Source organism: Canis lupus, chromosome 5 (assembly GCF_048164855.1).
Source record: "Canis lupus baileyi chromosome 5, mCanLup2.hap1, whole genome shotgun sequence".
Taxonomy (NCBI): domain Eukaryota; kingdom Metazoa; phylum Chordata; class Mammalia; order Carnivora; family Canidae; genus Canis; species Canis lupus.
In genome coordinates this window covers 49,742,635-49,768,078 of record NC_132842.1, presented here as the reverse complement: position 1 = coordinate 49,768,078, position 25,444 = coordinate 49,742,635, and the positions used below count along the sequence as shown (strand labels likewise).

Below are 25,444 nucleotides of genomic sequence, written 5' to 3'. Positions count from 1 at the left end.
TAACAGAATCCCAGAGACTGGGTGGTTTCAACCACAGAAATTTACTTTCTCATGGTTCTGGAGGCAGGAAAGTCTGAGATCAAGGCTCTGTCAGGATTTGCCTCCTGGTGAGGACCCTCTTCCAGGTTGACTGACTGCCACCTTTTCACTGTCTTCCCACGTCTCTCTCCTCTCCTCTTCCTGGAAAGCTCCTAATACCATCATAAAGGCCCCACCCTCATGGCCTCACCTCACCCTAATTACCTCCCAAAGATCCCACCTGCACATACAATCACATTGCAGGTTATAAATTTTGAGGGAATGCAATTCCCTCCATAGCAGTATATAGAAAGATATCAGACCAGGGCCTAAAATGCATTAAGTAGTAAATAAATATTAACTATTATTATTCTTGTGCCAGGCACTTCACACAGAATGGTCTTAGTCAAAAACCATAGTAGCGCAAACATAGATATATCCTCTTCATCTGAGGAGCCCACAGAGTTACCTGCCTTGACCTTGAGGAACAAAGCTGACTTGACCCCAGTCTCAGTCTAAAGTTAATGTGCTTTCTGTTTTACCATGCCATATCTTAAAAAGAAAAAAAAAACTATAAATTTTCTCTTCCATTTTTGTTACTAAAATGTTCACATTTAAAAAAATTGTATGGAAACCTATCATCTAGTCCTACAAATACCCTTATTATGTGAAAAGAACTTCTAGTGGCTTAAAACAAAAAAGGTCCATTTTTCCATCAATCTGTGTGTTCAACCACAGAAGGAGGCTGTGCTCATCACCATAACTCAAGAACTCAGGCTGGCAAAGCAGCTACCTGTCCTAAAATCACAGAAATGCACAGAGGGTAAAAAGAGTTCCAATGACCTCTCATCAATGGCTCAAAGTTCCAGCCCGGAAATGACACACATCACTTCTCACAAGTCTTTGGCCACAGCTGATCAGCTAGCCTCAACTAGGCACAATGTGGCTGAGAAATATAGCTCTATCATGGGCTGGAAGGGAAGACAACTGGAAATATTGGAGAGAAAGCCCTAAAGCCTACACAGAGTAACATCTGACAGCCAAATGCTGAAGCATAGTTTTTCTAATACTGAAACTGGTATAAGGACATATTTATGAAACACAGGGGAAAAAATCATCTAACTCAGTTCCAGCTGATGGGGTGGTTTTTGTCCTTCCCTCTTGATCGGTAGCTAAAACCAATATAACTATTCCTTCCATTCCTAGCCAAGGCAGCCATGGGGAAAAAACTATTAACCTACAGGGTAGAGGTAGTGGAGGAGGGTAATGGGGAAGAAAACCAGAGCATGTGTAGGAGCCTCATTTGCTATCTTTAAGGGATAATGTCTTCATCTATTCAGGCCATTACTGAATGAATGAATGAATGAATGAATGAATGAATGAAGATAACACAGATGGATAGATAGATATACATACACACACACATACACACACACCATAGGTTAAGAAGCTTAAACAATACATATTTATTTCTCACAGTTCTGAAGACTGGGGTCCAAAATCAAGATACCAGCAAAGTCTGGTAAGAGCCTACTTCCTGATATAGACACTGTTTCCTCACTGTGCCCTCACACGGCAGGAGGGGCAAAAGAGTTTTCAGGGTTTCTTTGATAAGAGCACTAATATTATGCACAAGTCAAACGCTGAAGCATAGTTTTTCTACTACTGAAACAGGTTTAAAGTCATAGAACCCAAAGGAAGAAAACTGTCTAACCCACTCATCACCCCCATCACCTCCCAAAGGCCCCACCTCCTAATACCACCACACTGGGGATTAGACTTCAAGACATGAATTTTCAAACATTCAGTCCACAGCACTCCACACCCTGAACCCCCAAATGTTTGTCTTTCTCAGATGCAAAATATATTCATTTCACCTCCAACATTAATACATAATTATTGTTAACACATTCATTAACTGCCAAAGTGTTGGCTTTTTCCAGCATAACTCTAAGTCTGAAGTCCAAAGTCTCACTCAGGTATCATCTAAATTCGAGGTACAATTCATTCTGAGGCAAAACTCCCCACCAATTGCCAACCTGTGAAACCGGGCAGGTCATATGCTGCCAAATGCCATGGTGGGACAGGCTCAGGAAAGACATTCCCATTCTAAAAGGGAGAAAGAAGAAAGAAAAGAATGACAGACTTTAAGTCCAAAACTTAACAGGGCAAATGCCATTAGGCCTTGAGGCTCAAGAATAACCCTTTTTGGCTCAATGCTCTGTCTTCTGGACCCACAGGAGTAGGAACATCATCCCCATGACTTGATGAGGCACAGCCCACATCACAGCTCTCTACCAGGGCCCTGCCCATACCACAGCTCTCTGCAGCACCTCCCCTGCCCTGCCTCCCGCTACTGAGACACAGGATGGAGCACCTTGGCCCTCTGAATAGTGGCAGTCCCACCCTTTGGAGCCATTCATGTTTCTGGCCCTTGTTGTCTGGGCCTGTGGTGGGAATGGAATCCCTGATGATCAATCAATCACCTCGGGAGTCACTCTTCCCCTAACTTGAAGACTAGCATCTGGCTTCCCACTCTCAGAGATCAGTGTCCTATATCGCCTGATATAAAATGTCTAGAAACCATGGTTTCCTATATTTTATCCAGTTTTTAGGTAGAAGGAAAATCCAGTCTCTTATTACTCTTTCTTATCTAGATGGACATTTTCTTAAGAGATAAAGTGGCTTCTTACTTTTTATTTTTGCTTCATCATCACAAATTCAAGTTACATAAAGTGCTTTTCTCTTAAAATGAAAGACTGAATTAAACTGAGAAATATGACACTCAGAAGATTAACTCAATTTTTATTTTCATAAATCAGAAGCCCTACTTACATTTTAAGGCCATCTTTTATTTGCAGTTTCCATTTTTGGGGTTATCCTTACTTTCAGTAATTACAATCACCATGGGATATAGTTTAACATTCTAAAATATTTCTGGTATGTTTATACTGTATTTTTAATATAATCTCATAGAATTTTCAAATGGGAGAAAGTCTTAGCCAGCCTGGATCGAAATCTCTTCTTTTTCTACATGACAAGTAGACCTAGTAAGGTTTTGGGAGCAATATAATATGGTTACCCACATGCAAAGTAAAAACCAAAATCCATTTCTCCTTTCATTAAATCGCTGATGTACCAAACAATCAATGAGGGAGCTCAAACCAGCACCAGGCACTGCTCTAGACATTTTCTATCAACTATTTTCTTCTCCACTCTAGTGGTGCTCAAAGTCTAATAGTGGAGACAGTTTCATAACAGGTAATTAGAATACAATGTGGGAAATGTAATAGTGGAGGTGTGCACAGGATATAATGGGAACAGGAGGGAAAGGATTTTGTTGTTGATCCTGTTATCAAAACCATGACTGTATGTTCCCCCATAATATCAGACACCAAACGTTTCTTTTTATTAAAGTGTTCCACACATGCAAAAAAACTCATAAATCATTTTCATAAAATGAACACACCCATATAATGAGCACCAGAATCAAGAAGCAGGATATTTAGCAGCATCGGAGAAGCCCCCTCTCAGTCATACCTAACCCCTCAAGGGTAACAATACTAATGAGGGTGCCTGGGAAAGTGGGATACTCCTTGCCCCCAGGAGTGGCCACATAGAGTGATTCCCAGTTCACCGTCCTCTTCACATCACCAAATGTTGCTCTCGTTCAAGCCATCTAAAATCTTCCCAAGTACACAGAGGTCACAGAAACCTCTTCTATGTGATTAAATATAGAATATTCCTACACTATAGAATGTATGTATACATCTGTATAATTTGTATGACTCATGTTTAAAAGATTTTTAAAATATTATCAGGGAACTATCACTTTACAACTTTCGCTGAAGCAGTTAAACACTTTTAGAATCATTCCACAGACTATTCTCTGAACAACAGTAAATTCAAGTCTACAAGTTGGGAGACACTAAAGACTCTACCTATCTGGGCATAGTCTTATCTCACTTGAGGATAAACTCTTCAATCCTCTCTTTGTTTTTCAAAGTCAAGATGATTCATCAATGAGGAAAACAGGAAACTATAATCATTTTTTTCCTGTCCAAAATGAACAAAGTAAAATGTGGACTCTAGCCAGAGAATGTAATGGGAAAGTGTGGATGTTCCTTGGAAAAAATAATTATGACAGTAAGGAAATACTGGGCTGTTGGAGGACCGACAGGAGTTCTTGCTTTTTCCTCATTTATCATCTTTATGATGCCATGCTGGTTTTTCTCAAGTTCTAGGAACAGCTTTTGTCCTTTGGGTCTGATCTGGGTACACAGCTAGCAAAAAGGAAAGGGAACTAGAAGGAACATCTAATCATGTGAAAATGCCTGTGCCCCGAAACACTGAAATATGTCATTTTCTACTCTAATATATGTACCGCAAGGCTGCTGGGAACACCGACCTCAAGCAATTATTAAATTCATTTTGAATGTAAGTAAATTTTCTTTTAAATTTGCACTTGAAAATGAATATGTGAAATGCTAACAAGGACAGAAAATGCAACAAATGAAATGTAGCTTAGGAGGATTCAGTTTCCTGCTTGTCCCCTGGTTGTACTTCACAGAACCAAATTTGCCTTCCATTCTCTCGTTAGACTTTTTTTCATTAAAAAGAATTTGTAACACTTCACAAATTTTATAATCCCATAACCCAAACAATCAGCTAATGAGTCATCACAACCAGATGTTACTGTATCAAAATTAAGTGGAAAATGTTAGTCATTGTCTAATTTTATATCACCCTAAAGACCCCAATGAGTGACACTGTTATGACTGAGGATACTTAGTGGCTTTGGTAAACATCAGAATCTATTTAAGTCCTATAGGCTGCTCTAGCCTCACAAAATATCTGTATTAATCAAACGTTGGCTGTAAAAGTTTTAATATCAAGGCATTTAGGGTTATCTCAGGGAAACAATCTGTGAAGCCTCAAACTGCAGAACATTGCTCTTCCATGTCCAAATGATGCATCTATTTTCTTCCAGATGTTCTGGCTCAGGAAAGACGCTTTGGAAATTTTTCAAGTTATAAATCATACCAAACTTTTACCTCTAAAACATACTACTTGACAAAAATAAGCTTATGAACTAGAACTAGTTTCTTTGCTTGTGTTTTAAGTAGGCTCCACACCCAGCATGGAGCCCACCACAGGGCTTGAACCCAGGATCTTGAGATCAAGATCTGACTGGACGCTTAACTGATGGAGCCACAAAGGCACCCCTGAAGTAGAACTATTTGAAAGAGGATGAAATAGATCTTAATAGAGCACCATACACCTATCGTTATGGTCTTGCCATCTCCTACCCACCACCTGGCCAAATCTCAGTTTGACCAAATTTCCCATCACCAAATATTCTTCCCTCATGATCATGAAATCGGTAGCTCCAGATTACAATCTAATTCATCTGATTCTTCTTCCTTGGCATTATTCCAACATCGTAGCTCTGTGTTAACTCCACTAAGCTTAAGGACCAGGTCATAACGGAGAGCTCCCCACAGGGTGACCCTGCTAGGTGGCTGCTTTCCCTCTTAGACTTTTTCCTTAGTCTTTTCTACTAGGAAAGTGCCTGCTAAAATCCTTTTTCACTCCTGCTCTCAGGTATGAGAGCTACACCCCCAGACTTTCAAAAGTCTTGCTGTGTGTGATGGTGAAAAACCCACCTCTGAATTAATCCCCCAAGTAGGAGCCTGCAATTTGAAAATGGAGCCATTCAATCAGATCACTCCATCATTCCCATTACTCCCACTAATTTTGTGAATTAGTACAATAGGTACCTTTACACCTATGTGCTCTTGGCAGGCAGAATTGAGAAATAATTCTGCAATAAGTAGTTTAAAATTAATGGCTAAAAAAGTGATTTATTGCACACTAAGGACCTATTCATAGAGCAAAGTCCTGTGTAGAATATGCAGTCTTTCGCTCTCTTAAAATAAAGATCAAATGGTCTATTAACTAGAGCTTCAGTAGGCACAATTTTTAAATGCGCTGATTAGAGCTAGAGACTCTCTGTGCTTTTCAGGCTTTGCCAAATATATATATAAACACGGGTTCTATGGAGTCCCTCTTGCACTGTTATAATTTTATAGTTCACTTACAAAGTCTCAAATGGGTCAGGATTAGCTCTGTGGAAGCTTATTTTTCTTCCTGTGAGATGATTACTTGACTCAACCCACAGTCATACTAAGACTTGGTAATAACATAATGTACTGTGTACTGAGCCATCTGCCCACAAGTTCCATCAACTTTCTCCTCCTCAGGCCTGGTAAGTTCTGAGATAATTGATAAGATGGAAAAAGGCATGATTCTGGTAGAAACCATTCCTCTCAAATTGTCACTTTCTATTGACTTCCTCTCTGGGTATTGCCAATACAAACAGTGCTTCCCACTGGTAAATATGACTCTGTGCCACATTTCTTTCACGTTCCTTGGTGGACTCAGTCATTCACACTCACTCTTCTCCATTTGAAAGGACGCTTGTAGTAAATCAGGGACTGCAGAGAACATGCCAAGGAAAGCAAACTGCCCACCATTTCCTACGCTATTTTGCCATTTGGCCCCATTTGGCCTCACTTGGCTTTCCCTCTCATCTTTCAGAGAGATGGAAGTTACATCAAAATCACCCAGAGGTCTGATTAAAAATGCTTATTCCTGTGTGCTAGTGCAGACCTACTGAATCAGAAACAGTGGGAGAAGTGGCCAGGAATCACCATTTTCAACAAGTCCTTTTTATGACTCTTAGCACAATGATCGTTTAGAACCTCCTGCCTATGTACCATCTAGGGGAGCACTGAAAACAAAAAGTGATCATCCAGGTCTCATTGTTGACCATTCACAGCCCAAATAACTGGGTTTTACAGGTGTCATTGGCACTGTCTAGTAAACCAGAGTCGTAGCTGAGAGCACAGCATGAGGAGGACCCAGGACTCAGAAGAGAAGGCAGGAAAGTTCAACCTCCTTTCACTGTAACACACACCCTAAAAGAGCACCCCCACCACCCTGGTTCCAACACTTGTCTCCACTTCTACTCTACCTGATTCGGCCGTATCTGGCCCCCTTTCTGCTTCAGTCAGAAATGTATTTTTGGGATCCCTGGGTGGCGCAGCGGTTTAGCGCCTGCCTTTGGCCCAGGGCGCGATCCTGGAGACCCGGGATCGAATCCCACGTCGGGTTTCCGGTGCATGGAGCCTGCTTCTCCCTCTGCCTGTGTCTCTGCCTCTCTCTCTCTCTCTGTGTGTGACTATCATAAATAAATAAAAAATTTTTAAAAATTAAAAAAAAAAGAAATGTATTTTTATAGGTTTCTTGACCTCCTTAAGAGTGGACTTGTTTATAATGCTTCCTTCTCAAATATGAAGCATCACACCGAATTCTCCTCCTTTCTCTTCTCCATCTGGCCCCTCTTTCCAGGGTCTCTCTCACATGCTGGTCACTTTAGAAAAGAAGGTCTAACTGAAATTACCTCCATCCTTGCACTTAATATCCAACTGGGTTTGGGACACTTGGGTGGCTCAGTGGTTGAGCGTTTGCCTTTGGCTCAGGGCGTGATCCCAGATTCCCAGGGTTGAGTCCCACATGGGCTCCTTGCATGGGGCCTGCTTCTCCTTCTGCCTATGTCTCTGTCTCACTCTGTATCTCTCATGAATCAATAAATAAAATCTTTAATATATATATATATTTTTTATATATGTCCAACTGGGTTTTAGCTCAATAGCAGAGAGTAGTCTGCATGACTGTCCTTTATATTAAGGCACTGGAAAGGGGGTGAAGAACTCTGAATTTCTTCTGACCAGCCCATTGTGTTAATTACAAAAATAAAGATTTCTGCAGCACTATGATAAACCAACAACACAATTATGCTTTATATGATCATTAGGACGAGTATCTGCTTTGAAACATCATGCAAGGATAGTAACTTAGCTTCAGATGGCAATTTAGAGGTGACTCCGCTGTGGAGATGCATCTTGTTCCATAAGCACAACGTCAAAGCTTGTGAACTTCATTTTGTTTATTTAAAAGATTAGCTAAACAGAATTTGGAACATTCTGTTTTATTGTGGATGGTTAAATATTCAAAAGATTACTCTGCTAAAAATTGCTCACAAAAGTAGCTGTGACACTTTGGTAAATGAGCAGCACATTTCCAATGTGTTAAAATGTTTGAAATACATAGGACAAATGCTGAATCTCATTCTGAACTGGCAGCCACACTCATCTCCCATGATTATTTTTTCTGAAAATACAGCAGAATGAATTGACATATGTTGGGCAAAATGTTATGCAAATTTTGATATTTTCTTAACAGTACAAATTCAAATGTGGATTACTGTTGCAGTCATCAATTTACAGGTGATGTTCTTAGAGAATTTGGCAATCACAGATTACAACACATTTAAAATTATTTGTAATTTTTCTCATTATGGAATATAGAAAGCTTATAAAATAAAAAATAACACATACCAAATAAGATTTTTAAAAGACAGAAGGAAGGTTTTTACTATGTAACATTATCCCACCAATGATAATCACAGTTAATATTAAGAAAGCTATCACTACCATCTTTTGTACAAGTTTAATATTTTCTTCCAATATACTTGTAGAGCACTTTCTATACATTGAACTATTTATGAAGATAAATAAAATCTCCCTTTTCCTCTAACTGGCTTTTACCATATATAGGAAAGCTGTAAATATTTTATATACCTATTTTGTAACTGCACACCTTACTGAACATCTCCCTTTTTGCTTGTAATTTTATTTGCTTACATTTCTGAGTTGGCAGTGATAATCATTTGAAGAAAATATTTTTCTTTTCCTTAATTATTTTCTTATTGACATGTCCAGAATTTTTTCAAATGAGAATAGTGGGTTTCTTTAAGCATCCTCGGGATAGTCTTGGTTTTTTACAAATTTCAAAGCAATGATACTAGAGGTTTCTAATATCACACCCGTGTGTGATGTTAGCTCTTTATTTCTGATAATCTTAACCACTTTGGTGAGATAATATCTATGTCTACTAAGATATCTTAAAATTAAAACCGATTTCAAAAATCTTCAGGTCTTTACTAACATGGTCAAATCTGCCTTTTTTTGACTTTGATAAACTATAAGTAAATTTTCTAATATTAAACCACCCTTGAATTCCTGAAATTATCCTCCATCATCTTCCTTCCTTCCTTTCTCTTTATAAAGATTTTATTATTTATTATTTATTTATTTATTATTTACTTATGAGGGACACAGACAGAGAGACAGAGGACTTGACCCCAGAACCCTAGGACCATGCCCTGAGCCAAAAGCAGACATTCAACCACTGAGCTACCCAGGCATCCCTCCATCATCATTATTAATCTTTGTAATATAGTACCTGTATCCACTTAAGAGTGTTTATTGGTTATTACTAGCCTGTTTTAATAATTGTAGACATTTTCTAAAGCTAACTTTTTAAAAATACCTTATTCTTCTTACTGTGGAAGTACTACTTTAATATTGCTAAACATTAAAATAAAGACATGCAAGAAGAAAAAACTATAATTCCCCCATGATCCTCTAGTTCCCCCTTTGAAAATCATCACTAGGGCAGGTGGCGCAGCGGTTTGGCACCGCCTGCAGCCTGGGGCGTGATCCTGGAGACCCTGGATCGAGTCCCACATTGGGCTCCCTGCGTGGAGCCTGCTTCTCCCTCTGCCTGTGTCTCTGCCTCTGTGTGTGTGTGTGTCTCTATGAATAAATAAATTTTTTTAAAAAATGAAAATCATCACTATTAATTCTTTGGCTTATTTTGAATTAATTCTCTATTGATGAAATTTTGGATGACTTCAAGTTTTTTGAAATTATACACAATATTATAATACATAGTCATATATTTATGATATATTAAATACATACACACACTTCTGTACATATGTGGGAATATTTCTATAAAATAGATTTCCAGGTGTGGAATCACTTTTTTAACTATTTAATAGATATAGTTAAACTGCCACTCAAAATATTGTATTACTATAAGTTGCCACCAATAATGTATAAAAGTGGAACTGCTTACCCATTCTTTCAGTCCAAGAATATTGCCAATATTGTAATATTGTAATATAATCATTGTAAAAGCTATCTGTTTAATTTGTATTACTTTATTACCAGGAATGAAAGTCTTTTCATATGTTTAGTATCATTTGTGCTTATTTATGAACTATTCATGAAATTTGTCCATTTATCTATTGTGATGTGTCTTTATCTTATTCTTTTCTGAGAGGGAGAGAAAGCTGGAGGCAGGGGGGTGGGGAGAGGCCAGAGGGAGAGAGAAAATCAAGCAGACTCCAAGCCCAGTGTAGAGCCCAACACAGGACTCCAATTCATGACTCTGAGGTCATGACCTGAGCTAAAACCAAGAATCGGATGTTTGACTGAGCCAACTAGACACCCCTTCTTATTGATTTTTAACTGTTTATCATACATAAGGCATAATGGTCTTTTGATTGTCATAGGTATTTTAGTGATTTTGTCATTTTTCTTTTGATTCTATACTGAATTTTGCTCTGCCCTTTTTTGTGTTATGTGAGATGGTACTGAGTTATATATATATATAGTGACTTAGAGTGAATGTGGAATCTAAAATCAAATTGGTTCCATTCCAACCTTACCATTTACTTACTGTTACTCAACCTCCCTCTGCCTCAGTTCCCAAACCTATGAAAAAAGTATGGTAATAAAATCTGTCTATCTCATTGGTTTTGGGTATTAAATAAGTAAAAGGACATTTAAAGAGCTCATACCAGTACCTAGCATTTAGAAGGTTCTCCATAAATATTCATAATTTTTATTCTTGTCCATCATTATCCAAATTTCCTTGATGGGTCTTGGATTTCATGTCAATTCATAACTAGGAAGACTTATCCACCCAAGCATAATTTAAAAACAAATAATTTTTTTTTACAATTGTTTACTTTTGTATCCACACTGACAGCCTTCTCCACTATCAACATCCCCCACCAGAGTGGTACGTTTGTTACAGCCAGTGAACCTATATCAACATATCATCACCCAAAGTCTCTCGTTTACATCAGGGTTCACTCTTAATCTATGTTCTATGGGTTTTGACAAATACATAGTGACATGTTTCTATCATTATAGTATCATACAGAAGAGTTTCACTGCCCTAAAAATCCTCTGTGGTCTGCCTATTTATCCTTCCCTACCTGCCCCTACCATGCTTCTTCCTACTGCTTTTATGATTTCTTATTTAGTTCGTTAGGTTTTGTTTTTTTTGTGGTTTTCTTTTTGGCTTTGGTTTTTTTATATATATACATCTAACTCTGTGGTCTATCTAGAATTTATACCAGTGAATTGGGGCTCATCATTTTGCAAATAGCTATATAATTTCCCAACACTACCTTTTTTTCCTAAATAATCCACTTTATTTCATAGATTTGAAATGCCATCTTCAGCATAAAGCTTCCATATATTGTTAATTTTACCTTCAGAGTACTTCAGAATGGCATTATCATAATGCATTTTAAGATTTCCCAAGATAAGTCCTGTTAATATTTCCTCTGATTTAGAATTCCCTTCTCATCTCACATGTACTTTCTTTCAGATAATCATGAGTTAGCTTGTCAAAGTACAGAAAAATTCTGTTGATAATTTGTCATTGCAATATTTATAGATTGATTTGGGGAGAATTTACATTTTTACAGTATCGATTGCTTGATTCTATCTAAAGCCAATTTCTTCCAGTTTTTCAAAAACTTTATTTAATCATTTTTTCTAATCATTTCAATCAAGTAAGAATGGCACCTCTTTAATTTAAGATAAGGATTCTAGAACACTTTTACATCCCCTCTTATTTGTACCATATTATGTACATGCTTCTCAGTCTGGTTAACATTCCTGATGTTTCCTCTCAATATTATATATAATTTTTAAAATAATATAATATTAATCTTTAAAATGTCTTTTTTATGTTTTATTTTTGTAACCAGGGCAATTTACATATTCAATGCAATCCCTATCAAAATACCACGGACTTTCTTCAGAGAGTTGGAACAAATAAGATTTGTGTAGAATCAGAAAAGACCCCAAATAGCCAGGAGAATATTGAAAAAGAAAACCAGAGCTGGGGGCATCACAATGCCGGATTTCAAGCTGTACTACAAAGCTGTGATCATCAAGACAGTGTGGTAGTGGCACAAAAACAGACACATAGATCAATGGAACAGAACAGAGAATCCAGAAATGGACCCTCAACTCTATGGTCAACTAATATTCAACAAAACAGGAAAGACTATCCACTGGAAAAAGGACAGTCTCTTCCATAAATGGTGCTGAGAAAATTGGACAGCCACATGCAGAGAATGAAACTAGACCATTCTCTTACACCATACACTAAGATAAACTCAAAATGGATGAAAGATCTAAATGGGAGACAAGAATCCATCAAAATCCTAGAGAAGAACACAGGCAACACCCTCTTTGAACTTGGCCACAGCAACTTCTTGCAAGATACATCCATGAAGGCAAGGGAAACAAAAGCAAAAATGAACTATTGGGACTTAATCAGGACAAAAAGCTTCTGCACAGCAAAAGAAATCATCAACAAAATTAAAAGACAACCTACAAAAGGGAAAAGATATTTGCAAATGACATAAGAGATAAAGGGCTAGTATCCAAGATCTATAAAGAATTTATTAAACTCAACAGCAAAGAAACAAACAATCCAATCATGAAATGGGCAAAAGACATGAACAGAAATTTCACCAAAGAAGACATACACGTGGCCAACAAGCACATGAGAAAATGCTCCGCATCACTTGCCATCAGGGAAATACAGATCAAAACCACAATGAGATCCCACCTCACACCGTGAGAATGGTGAAAATTAACAAGACAGGGAACAACAAATGTTGGAGAGGATGTGGAGAAAGGGGAACCCTCTGCCCTGTTGATGGGAATGTGAACTGGTGCAGCCACTCTGGAAAACTGTGTGGAGGCTCCTCAAAGAGTTAAAAATAGAGCTACCCTATAACCAGGAATTGCACAGCTGGGCATGCTAAATGCTGGGCATTTACCCCAAAAATACAGATGCAGTGAAACTCTGAGACACCTGCACCCCAATGCTTATATAAAGCAGCAATGTCCACAATGGTCAAACTGTGGAAGGAGCCTCGGTGTCCATGGAAAGATGAATGGATAAAGAAGATGCGGTCTATGTATACAATGGAGTATTACTCAACCATTAGAAATGACGAATACCCACCATTTACTTAAACGTGTATAGAACTGGAGGCTAAAATGTTCAGTGAAGTAAGTCAATCGGAGAAGGGCAATCATATGGTTTCACTCATATGGGGAATATAAAAAATAGTGAAAGGGATTATAGGGGAAAGAAGAAAAAGTGAGTGGGTAAAAGAGAGGGTGACAAAACATGAGAGCCTCCTAACTCTGGGAAACGAACAAGGGGTAGTAGAAGGGGAGGTGGGCGGGGGGGATGGGGTGACGGGGTGACTGGGTGACAGTCACTGAGGGGGGCACTTGACAAGATGAGCATGGGTTGTTATACTATATGTTGGCAAATTTAACTCCAATAAAAAATATACATATAAAAAATATTTTCATAACCAGATTTAAGTTCATAACTAGTTTCCAAATATATGGAGTGGAATTTCTTTAACAGCCTGTTAAAAATTATTTTTAATGTATTTAAAAGTTTTTGTACCTTTTTGTACCAGCTTTAGGTTTATGGCAAAGTTCAACAGGAGGAAAAGAGAGTTTCCATTGACCCTGACCCCATCTACATCAACATATCATCACCCAAAGTCCATTGTTTGGATCCCTCAGTGTTCCCGCTTCATGTACATTTTATAGGTTTTGACAAATATGTAATGACATGTATCTATCATTATAGTATCATACAGAAGAGATTCACTACCCTAAAAATCCTCTGTGCTCTACTTATTCATCCTTCCCTACCTGCCCCAAATCCCAGAACCCACTGATCTTTTTTATGGTCTCCATATTTTTGCCTTTTCTAGAATGTCATAGAGCTGAAATCATATAGTATGTAGCCTTTTGAGATTGGATTTTGTTCACCTAGTGATATGCATTTAAAGTTCTTCCATGTCTTTTTATGGCACGGCAGCTCCTTTCCTCTTAGTCTGAGTAATATCCCGTCATCTGGATGGACTCATAGTTTGTAGGACATCTTAATTGCTTCCAAGTTTTGGCAATCTAAATAAAGCTTCTATGAACGTCTTCTATGAACAGGTTCTTGGGTGGACATAAATTTTCAACTCCCTTAGGTAAATGCCAAGGAATATGAATCCTGAATTGTAAGGTTAAGATATATTTAGGCTTGTAAGAAATGGCTAAACTATATTCCAAAGCGGTTGTACCATTTTGCATTCCCACCGGCAATGTCTGAGACTTCCTATTGTTCAACCTCCTTGTCGGTATTTGGTGGTGTCAGTGTTCCAGATTTTGGCCCTTCTAATACATGTCTACTGGTTTCTCACCATTGTTTTAATTTACAATTCCTTAATGACGTACAGTGTGGAGTATCTATTCATGTGCTTATTTTCTCATCAGTGTATCTTCCTTGGTGAAGTATCTATTCAAGTCTTTTGCCCATTATTAACTCAGTTGTTTGTTTTATTATTGTTGAATTTTAAGAATTCTTTGGACATTTCTGGTAGTACTCCTTTACCAGTATGTTTCTGCAAATACTTGCTCCCAATCTGTAGTTTGTATTCTCTTTATTAAGAGTGTCTTTAAGAAGTTTTTGATTTTGAGGAAGTCCAGCTTATCAATCATTTCTTTCATGATCATGTCTTTGGTTTTGAATCTAAAAAGTCGTCACCACACTCAAATAATCTATGCTTTCTCCGATGTTATCTTCTAAGAGCTTCATAGTTTTGCACTTTACATTCAGGTCTACAGTCCATTTATTTTTGTGAAGGTCTGTGTTAAGACTCTTTGTTTTTTATTTTATTTTATTTTATTTTATTTTATTTTATTTTATTTTATTTTATTTATTTGGTATGTGATGTCCACTTGTGCCAGCACCATTTGTTGAAAATAATATATTTTCTCCACTGCCTTTGCTCCTTTGTCAAATATCAGTTGACTGTACTTACGTGGGTCTATTCCTGGACTCCTTATTCTGTTCCATTCATCTATTTGTCTATTCTTTTATTATCAATTTTTTATTTTATTGCATTTTGTCGAAGATTGTGGTTTATATAAATAAGTATATTGTATGGACTTGTATCATAGCCTAGAACACAATCACTTTTTGTATATATTTAAGATATACTTTTAAAGATGTCTTTTCTAATTTGAGGGTTCAGAATTTGACCAGTAAGTCCCAACTATTTAATTTTTTTAATTCTTATTTTCTTCTCTAGGTGACTTATCATGAGAGTTTAACTAAAAGTTTCCATTTTTGTAATAGAAATATCTTTTTATTTCTGTGATTCTTTGCAATTTTAACTTACATAATTTAGAAATAGGTTGTTAAGAACTTAAAAGCTCAAAATTATTATATCTTCATAGTGAATTGTTCCTTTTAGCATTATAAAGTGACTCTCTATTCCTGTTAATACTTTTTTGCCCTAAAGCCTAGATTAACTGATACTAATTTGGCCATTACAACTTCCTTCACATTAGTGTTTATGTTAACATTTGCCTTGTATAGCTTTTCAAGCTTTTTATGACATTTTGGTTTTTGATATGCTATGTAATAGGTATAAAATGAATATAGTGGGATTATCTATTTTTAAGCAATTCACTGATATATTTTTAGTTACTCTTAACATTTTATGTGTTCTATTTAGCATATATTTTTTAAAGATTTTATTTATTTATTCATGAGAGACAGAGAGAAAGGCAGAGACACAGGCAGAGGGAGAAGCAGGCTCCATGCAGGGAGCCTGACGCAGGACTCGATCCCGGGATTCCAGGATCACATCCTGGGCCCAAGGCAGGCACTAAACCACTGAGCCACCCAGGGATCCCCTATTTAACATATTTTAATTGGAGAAGGAGGTACTTTTTTTCTCTTCTTTCTTCCCTTCTTTGGACCAAATTTTCTCTACTCCTTTTTCTTCTTCCTTTTTTTTTTTAAGATGTATTTATTTATTTTGAGAGAGCACACACACACACAAGCAAGGAGAGAGGCAAAGGGAGAGACTCTTAAGCAGACTCTGCACTGAACAGAAATCCCCACAAGGACTCAGTCTTACCACTTAGAGATCATGACCTGAGAGAGCTGAAAGCAAGAGTTGTTTGCTTAATCAACTACACCATCCAGGTGCCCTTCCACTCTTTTTTCTTCTGTTTACTGGTTAGAAGTAATCATTTTGTTTCCTTGCCTCCAATGGTCATCTTTCAATTTTTAACATAAAAACTTCAATTGTCGTCAGTATTTCTACTCTCCTCCTGAACAATACAGGGATCTTAGAATCCATCTTCACACATTTGAATGTCTGATTTTTATTCAACTTTCTTTTTTAAACACTCCAAATTAGTCATCATTATTAGTTTTGGAGTAAATATTTATTTAAAGTACCTACATGTTTAGGATTGGCTTCGCTTATCATTGTAATCATCATTACAACCGAATATTTCTAGGTTCAGTTTTTTCCTTTCTGATGAATTTTTGTTTTGTTTTAATAAGGAACTATATTTTCTTTTTTTTTTTTAGGAACTATATTTTCAAGGGAATAACAAAAACACAACATGCAGGCTTTAATTCCATTTTCTACTACTTGGAAGCTGTTAGTGCAGCAGCTAAGATCACTGGCTCCATAGGTGGAGGGCTCAAATTCAAATCCAGGCTCTGCCACTAGCCACCTGACCTTGAGCAAGTTACTTCCTCCCTCCCTGTGCCCCTGTTTCTTCAACTGTAAAATGAGGTAGTAGCATCAACGAGGTGCACTTGTTCCCTCTTCCCTGGAGGCTGTCTCTTTCAGATCTTGGAGAAATGTGCTGTTCACTTTGATGATATGTCATCTATATTTGAGAACAGGACATCCAGATCTCCCTGGAGCAGCTGCTGCACGTGGTTCCTGACACCCAACAAGCAGAGTTCAAGCATGTGCAGGTAGGAGATCTTCCAGTCAATGAGTTCCCTGACAGCCCACCGTCAACAGAACAACAGTCTGTTGCTAAGAGACCTGACCCTTTATTGAGACCCCCTGTCCTGGAGGATGGTTCATCAGTCCCATGTTCACCCACATCAGCAGGTTCATGCACACAAGGTGCCAGCACTCACACACACAGCTCAGCCACTCTGGAACAATGCAGCTGGGTGGGCCTTGATGCATATTTTTAAAGTTCTACTTGTAGTTTATTATAAATGAAACAGCCCTGGCTTAATTAGGGTATATGTGAAAGTAAGTCAAGCATTTTCACAGGAAGGAATTTCACTACAAAGGAACTGAATAGTACTGATTCACAAAAGACTAAGAAAGTCCAAAGAGGGGAATTTATCTTCCATGGAGATGGCAGTTGAGAAAAGACTTAATCAGTAGGTTTTTAGGGGGGATAGAGTAACAGAAATTAATCAGAAGAGAGAATGCACAGAGCATATTCAGAAACCAGCCATTTGGATGTCACCTAAAATGATTATAAAAGAACAAGGAGAGATAAGACTATAAAAAGAATGTGAAATGTCAGAGTAGAAGTCCTTCAAGTCAAGCTGAAGAACATAGATAAATAATTAATCTGGAAAGCTATGGGAAGCTGCCTGCGGGTTCTAGAACAGTGGGGCTGCTCAACGGTCTGTTTATTTGGGGAAGACAAATCCAATTCTAGAGGCATGATGAACCCAAGAGAGAAGAGAAGAAAGGGCAGAAACCATTTTAAGAGTTATTCAAACTGTACGATCAAGAAAATAATAAGAACCTGAACTATAAGATGGCAGCCTTGGAATAGAAAAGGGAAAGCCAATTAAAAGAGCTAGTGTGCAGCATTGAAATTCTACGGGAAATTTCTGTTCTTTCAGCCTGGAGTCTGGGTTTTCTATCTTGTATAATGTTGAGTAACTGTGTTTCCATGGTTTTTATCAGTCAAACTAGTGTCTCACACCATCAGCCCTGACTCCTACCTACTCTGAAAGGAAATAGGACTCATCTGGGAGGTTTATGCATCCTGTACTCATTTAAATATAGGATACATAAATCTCCACAGGTATAAATTCGACCTTTTCTAAAAGATGCCAGGCATCTGATTAATCCAACTTTCTGTGCCTGTTTTAGTCAGGAGACTTCCTAAGCAGGATTCACCTGCTGGAGAATTTCAATAAGATTCAGAGATTGGATGCTTTCCATGATCACAGTAAGTTCTCTTTCAGAGTCATTAACACTCGACCACAGGGTGCTAATCAGGACATCTCGCTTGCCCTCCCCTGCAGGTGAGCAGAGTGTGATGCCAGAATAATTTTTAAACCAATTAGGATCTTTCTGCTGGGGATTTCACAAACAGTGATCAAGGAGGCCTTCATTTTACTTAAGCCTTGTGGTAAGTTTTCTGAAAATATTTTCAAAGTAATTGTGACAAATCACCCAAAAGAAACCCCTGCCTATCACTGAAAGAGGCTCATAGAGGTTTTTTTTTTTTTTTAATTTAATATTACTTCTATGGTAAACTTTTAACCTACATCACAGAGATAAATTAAACAGGCAGATGTGAGCCTTAGTCTAGTCAAATATATTTAGCTTATACATTCCATACATAATAGAATATTCATAATACCACACATTAAATTTTGATCATATGGTGGTTTTTACTTCTTAGGGGAAAGCCATGCTTTCTACTCTTAGGAATATTTAACTTGATTAGTCTCAAGTCATATATATATATATATATATATATATATATATATATACACACACACACACACACACACACACACATATATATTATTTGCATACACATATGCTATTAGTATATAGATATGCTATTATGCTGTCTTATAACTATTTTTTTCTTATGTGCTATAATAAACCTCTAATCATAATTCCTCCATACACCAAACGAGGTAACGATGCTTCTAAAAGGAAAGGTATACAGGCTCCACATCTAAAGAAAGATATGAACACTTGATGATTCAAAATACAGGTGTAGAAAAAATAAAGTATTAAAAGAGGCCTGATGAATCATTTAAAAACCAGCCTAATTCTAAAGAAAACAAAAACTGGGCAATAATCCCATCAAAACCAGAAGAAACAAAAGAAGAAAATAAACTGGACTTCATCAAAAATAATAACTTCTGTGCATTGAAGTACACCATAAATTGAGTGAAAAGGCAACCCACAGAATGGGGTACACATGGAGCAGGGGGACATGCCAAATGATGGACCACAGAACTCTTTTTTCTTCACAATACAGATATTTCTCCTACATCAAAAGTTTTCCAGATGCAACTGAAGTTGCATACAAGTAGCCGGCATTTTATACATGACCACTCTAATTAAAATTTCTCATGGAGAATAGATGAAAGACCTGTGGCGCTTGCAACTCAGCTTGAGATTCAGAGCAGTGGATGAAGAAGGTGACCAGGAAAACAATGTGCAGTAATAGCGTAGGTGGAGTAGGAAACCTGGGTCAGTCTTAGGGAGCAGATCCGAGACACAAATGCTAGATAAGCTCAGCATGTATAGCCAAACATTCATTTCCTTGAGTTTCAACAAGAAATCGAACTTTGTTGCTCTAAGTGCCTAGCTCTTAACCCCACTTTCTCCTACTGAAACTATTATTTATGTCAAATGTCAGTTTTCTTATATAAAGCTCACTTCCTTTGGTACCCATTCCTATTATACGCTCTTTCACTCAAGGAAAGAATTGCCATGACAGTTAAAACCTAATTGGGGAAAAAAAAACCCAACTAAGTAAAGCTTTATTGAAATGGCCAAAGGAGTGTTCCATCTGTAACATGCATGGCTTCTTAAAATTCCCTTTCGCCACTCTTGTCTCACTTTTGCTCATTCACGGCAGGTGCTCTATCTCTGTTTCCCATTTCTATGAATTCCTAAATACCCCCCAAGCCCTAGCCCCAGGAGAATCTCTCCTTTCATTTGCTCCATCTATTCCATTGTCTTCTGCCAGTAACTGTACCCTACCAGGAAAAATCCAGCTACACTGTCAGGCTTCCCCAGGGTTTTTTTCTCTGAGCCCATCACTTCCATTGAACAACTGCCAGTCCACTACTGAATGTGTCCGAGTAACAAAGATTCTTTCCTCCTGGAAAAGTAGTAAAAGAAAACAGCTAATATCCATTTTTCTTTAGTACCACAAGTAGCATGTTTCTTACACCAGAATGGATTCCCCCCATAAAACATTCTCAGAGAGATAAAATTACAGAAATCTAGTGGTGGTTCAGAAGTTAAGGAAGGGGTGAGGGTGTGAGGGAAGCTTGTGTGGCTATACAAGGGCAACATCAGGGGGCATCTGGCTGGGTGGCTCAGTTGGTTAAGCTTCCAACTCTTAGTTTCAGCTCAGGTCATGATCTCAGGGTCATGAGATTGAGCCCTGTGTCTGCTTGAGACTCTCTCTCCACTCCACTCTTTCTTTCTCTCTCAAATAAATAAATTTTGTTTAAAAATTATTTAGAAGGGTAACATCAGTGTTGAACATAACATTAGCTGAATATAAATGATATTTCGGATTTAAAGGATTGAAATAGTTATTAGGTGAACTTGATGGGCCATGAACTATTCTTGCTTTAGGTCTTCAGATTATGTAACACATTAGGAGTAGGGGGCCTATCATTTAGTGTCTATGTGTGACTGCCTTCATACCATAAATGTGCTGGGCAGGATATGGAATCCATTTAGCACTGACAACAATGCTGAGAGATGGCTATTTTTGACTCCATTTTACTACTAAGAAAAGTGGGGCAAAACAGATGTATAACCTGCTCAGGACCCCATATCACAGGCAGAACCTGAACTCTCGTCCTTCAGACAACAACTCCCAGGCACTCATCATTAGTACCGAGTAATCTACTGTCTCAGAGAACTCACTGTGACCACAATTATGAGGAGATGGCCAGGAAGACCATAGTGCTCAGATGCTTCTCAAATGTTCCCAACTTCTCCTGCTAATGGCCCTCAGCAGTAAAGAGCACAGATTACTTAACTCTGTAGGAGTTATGGGGGTAAAATCAGGCAGGATTGTGAACTGCTTTGTTTGAAGAGGTAGCAGATCTTTCTGAGAACTGTTGGATCAACTACAACACCACTCTCTTTGGCTCCTCTGACCAATTGCGGAATAAAGAGAGGACTACTGTACTATATGACGAGCCAGGTCCTGCCCTGCCCCTACATGTCCCAGACTAGGAGCTAAGCAGTCAGCTCCCTACCATTCCTGTGTTAGGAGATCATGACATTTGTTCTTTATACAGCCTAAAATTGGAAAAAAATGATGCTAGAGAATCAGAGGCAGATCTTTAGTCAAACAGATAGGACACTGCCAATCACCCATTAGCAAGCATGCTCCCGTACTTAGCATCACTAAGCATCAGTTTCCTTATTAGAAAAATGAGAAAAATAGTACTTCTCTTACAAGATGGTTGCAAGGATGATCCTAAATGAGGCATAGAGCATATATGGCAGAGCACTGGGTACATGGTTAGTGCTAAATAAATGAAGGCCATTGTGGTTATTATATCCAATCCAGCGCTATACAGAAGAACTTTCCATGACGAGGGATAGATTCTATATCTGTGCTACCCAACATGGTAGTCACTAGCCACATGTAGCTACTGCACACTTGAAACGTGGCTAGTGTGACTGAGGAACTAAATTATTTTGAATTTCATCCAAATGTAAACATCTACCTGTAGTTTATGGTTACCTTATGGAACAGCACAGTTATAATCCTCAGCCAGTAACCAGACCAGCTGGTCCAGACTAAATAAAACAAAAATTGCAATTATCAACCAGAATAATCAGACTGGCATCACAAAGGAAGTGAGCAAAATATCATCTTCCTTAATAGAGATTTAACTTTACAATAATGCAAAGGAAGTACTGATTTCTAAAGAATCTACTACATTTGTGGTAGCCTTGGAACTGGATTTAGAAGAGGCCACTCATATACTTTTAAAAAGCTTTAAAAGAGCAAGAGGGGAAGTGTGATAGATTAAATTATTATCTAGCAAATGTTTACTCCTCCCCACCTCTCACTTCCATGAAGTCCATGTTCTTCTCTCTCCTGACAATTCTAGCTTTGATCATGGGATTTGCTTTGGCCAACGGAATGGGAAAAGAGACTTTAATGGGCAGTGCTCATCTCTCTGAAGTTTCTGACCAGAACCAAGTGAAGAATATGTCCCAGGTAGCTTCTGTCCCTCCATATGGCCAGAATAACTTCACATGGAGCAAACATGAACTTGACCTGCAACCTTCAGGTTGCTTCAGCATGAGTGAGAAATAAATGGTTATTTCCATATGCTCCTGTGATTTGGTAGGTATTTGCTAAACAGAATTATTTTAATAAAAATCTGGCTAATACAGCAACTAGTAACTACTAAGTACCTCCCATGCCAATATACTTTGTATAGAAACTTGTTCCATGGGAGATGAAAGAATTGGTTCAAGATCATGATATGAGTTCATGATATATGATATGATACCATGATATGGTTCAAGATCTATATGAGATGTTTACATTCACATGTTTAGATAAATTCACAAACTATCCATACTAAGTCATTAAAGAAATGAGGGTATTGGAAGACCAAGCTCTCAGATAGCTGAAGGAGACATCAGGATGGATGGCCATAGTCTTCTCCAAACTGACTCTAGAGGCCAGTGCCCAAGATGAGTGGGTACCCAACTGGATCACGATCATCACCACTTTCCTATCTCCATCAGTGTTCTCATTCTAGTTTCCAACGTCTTTTCTCAGAATTTTTATGATTAGAATACTGATTACACAGATTTTTTAAAGATATCTTGCCACATTTTCTAAATATTTGAAGAATATCCATGGGAAAAACTTCTATCAAGTATGATTCCATTAGAAATGTATTCTTTTCCACTGAAAAGTACTTTTCCACTTTGCATAAGCAATGAATTTGCTTTAACAAAACTTGTATTCATTTCATAAATGTTTGCCTACATTGAGGCTCCTACCAATCTGTCATGAGAGATGTATCCCCATGATGATATGCAAACTTGGGAATGGTGTTACTGGAAGACATGCCAGACCAAGATAACAAGCAAGCTTTATTTTGAGGATGGAAAGGGATGATAATGGTACATAGCTCAAACCATTTAGAAAGTAAATTTAAGAGGTAAGAAAACAATCACATGTGAAGCTCAACTGTGGAAGGCTGAACAAGTAGATGAGAGTTTAGTTTCTTTGTGTAGACAGTCACCTTCTAACACCTACCAGTCTTCACCCTCCTCCCACAGCCATGTGTTTCATGGTCTTCACCCTCCTCCCACAGCCCAGGCCATAGGCGTTCCAGATCATGACAATAGTCAGCTTCTGAGGGGCCTTTTGACACCCCTACAACCACCTTCTCTGACACCCCATGCTGTCATCCAAGACTATGGAGCATGCAGGTGTGCAGGTGAACCTCCATGTCCACATTGTCCTCATCGCTCTTCTCTCTCCTCCAGCAACTCAGGAGAAGCCAGTACCCAGGCCATTCCCTACAGGACTGCTCAGGAGACTGACAGGAAGACATAGAGACCACCACACTGAAGTCTACAGTGAGATCAGGTCCTACTGTGTTCTTTTTTTTTTCCAGTTTGAAACCATACTTTATTTTTAATGTAGCTAGAAATCCAATAACTATATATTTTTAAGCAGAAAAAACTCCTTTACTTTTCCTTCTTATAGCATCGTTAGCACAAGAAAAAACACGTCTGGTTTAGAAATGATACTGAGTTTCTATGAAAATGAATGAATGTACTTCATATTTGTGGAACTTAAAAGCACAGGACACATTTTCAGAAGACCAATTTTACTTTTACCCATTTCTAGTAATATTTGCAGTGTTAGAATGTACTTAATATATAATTAAGTAAATCAAATAAGGAACCCAAAAGAAACTGGTCTTCTTGAGTTATTCACAGCACACATTAGAAAACTTGAGAACACACATTAACAACAAAAAACCACTGGAAAGCTCAAATGCAAGTTTATATGCTGAGTATTTTTAAAGGGTTTAAAAAGCATGCTCAGTTAGCATACAGCCTTTTCTCCTTATATAACAGATGCATTTCTATCCGCTTGCGTACAGCAAAGGGTTAGAACCTGACCCAACTCACTTTTGATATTAGAAATGTGCTATTTCAGAAATGTATTCCTTGGAATTTTCTTCACTGCTCCTACCACTGATTCTTCAAATAGGCAAAGTACAGAGGGTCTCATCCCTTGAAACCGTTTTTAAACACGGTTAAAATGAAAGATAGGTAGAAACCTAGCAATTCCTGTACAGCGCCTGGACTTGGTCTTAATTAAATGTAGGAGTCGAATGTACAACGGAAAACTATCATTTCTTTATGCTTAGAGAAGAGATTGGGAAAAGGTGCAGTATTTAAGAGCTGAATAGGAGCATGACGACTCATAATGCCATCAACTTCACAGCAAAGAACCACGGATCTCAACAATTTTATAATTCATGTTGGATCAAGAAGTTTGGTTCCCCTCCATAGATCAATGAATTCAAACCTCATACTCTTCCAAATATGAAGATGAATAATGTAAGATAAACTCCAATTGCAACAGGTATTTCCTAAGTTGAAGACTGAACACCAAAGGGAATCCCTCCTTCCAACATCTTTTGACATGGTAAGATTTCGCCAAAGTGGAAACCTAACATTTAGATATGAAATCGCTTGGGCCAACTAAGAAACTACAGCTGTTTTGAGTATCACCTTACATAATCACTATATGTATTACATATTAAACCCAGCATTACATATGCTTGCACAATTATGCAGTGAATGATAACAGTACTGATGATGCCAGTGAAAGGGGCTATCTTTAGCCCAAAAAGAGTACTGGACGGGTGGTGGTGAAAACAATTGAAAAGCACACAAAGAAATGGGTATTTTCTGACCAGGGAAGGTCACTCTAAACACAGAAATATAAAAATAAAAGTATTCCCTTATTTCCTCTATGTGGAAATAATGCAAAACATTCATTTTCTGTATCAGACAAGAACACAGCTAAGTAATCCAGCTCTACTGCAGCATTATAAAAATCATCCCTTCAGCACAGTGTAAGATCTAAATGCATCTGCCCAAGGGTGCACACTATATAAAAGGAGTAAGGTTGCTGCTGCCCTGGCAAGCACTTCCGGTCCCTACCCAGGTCCTACTGCAATACTGGTGGTCCCAGTGGTTTTATCCAAATAAATCGTGTTTAAAAAGTAAAACATTTAAGGGACGCCTAGGTGGCTCAGCAGTTGA

General features: G+C 38.0%; 1 pseudogene; it reads right to left on the bottom strand.

Moving 5' to 3' along the window:
• LOC140633695 (stAR-related lipid transfer protein 4 pseudogene) overlaps nucleotides 1–25,444 on the bottom strand; it is a 316,244-nt pseudogene that overhangs the window by 223,774 nt on the left and 67,026 nt on the right.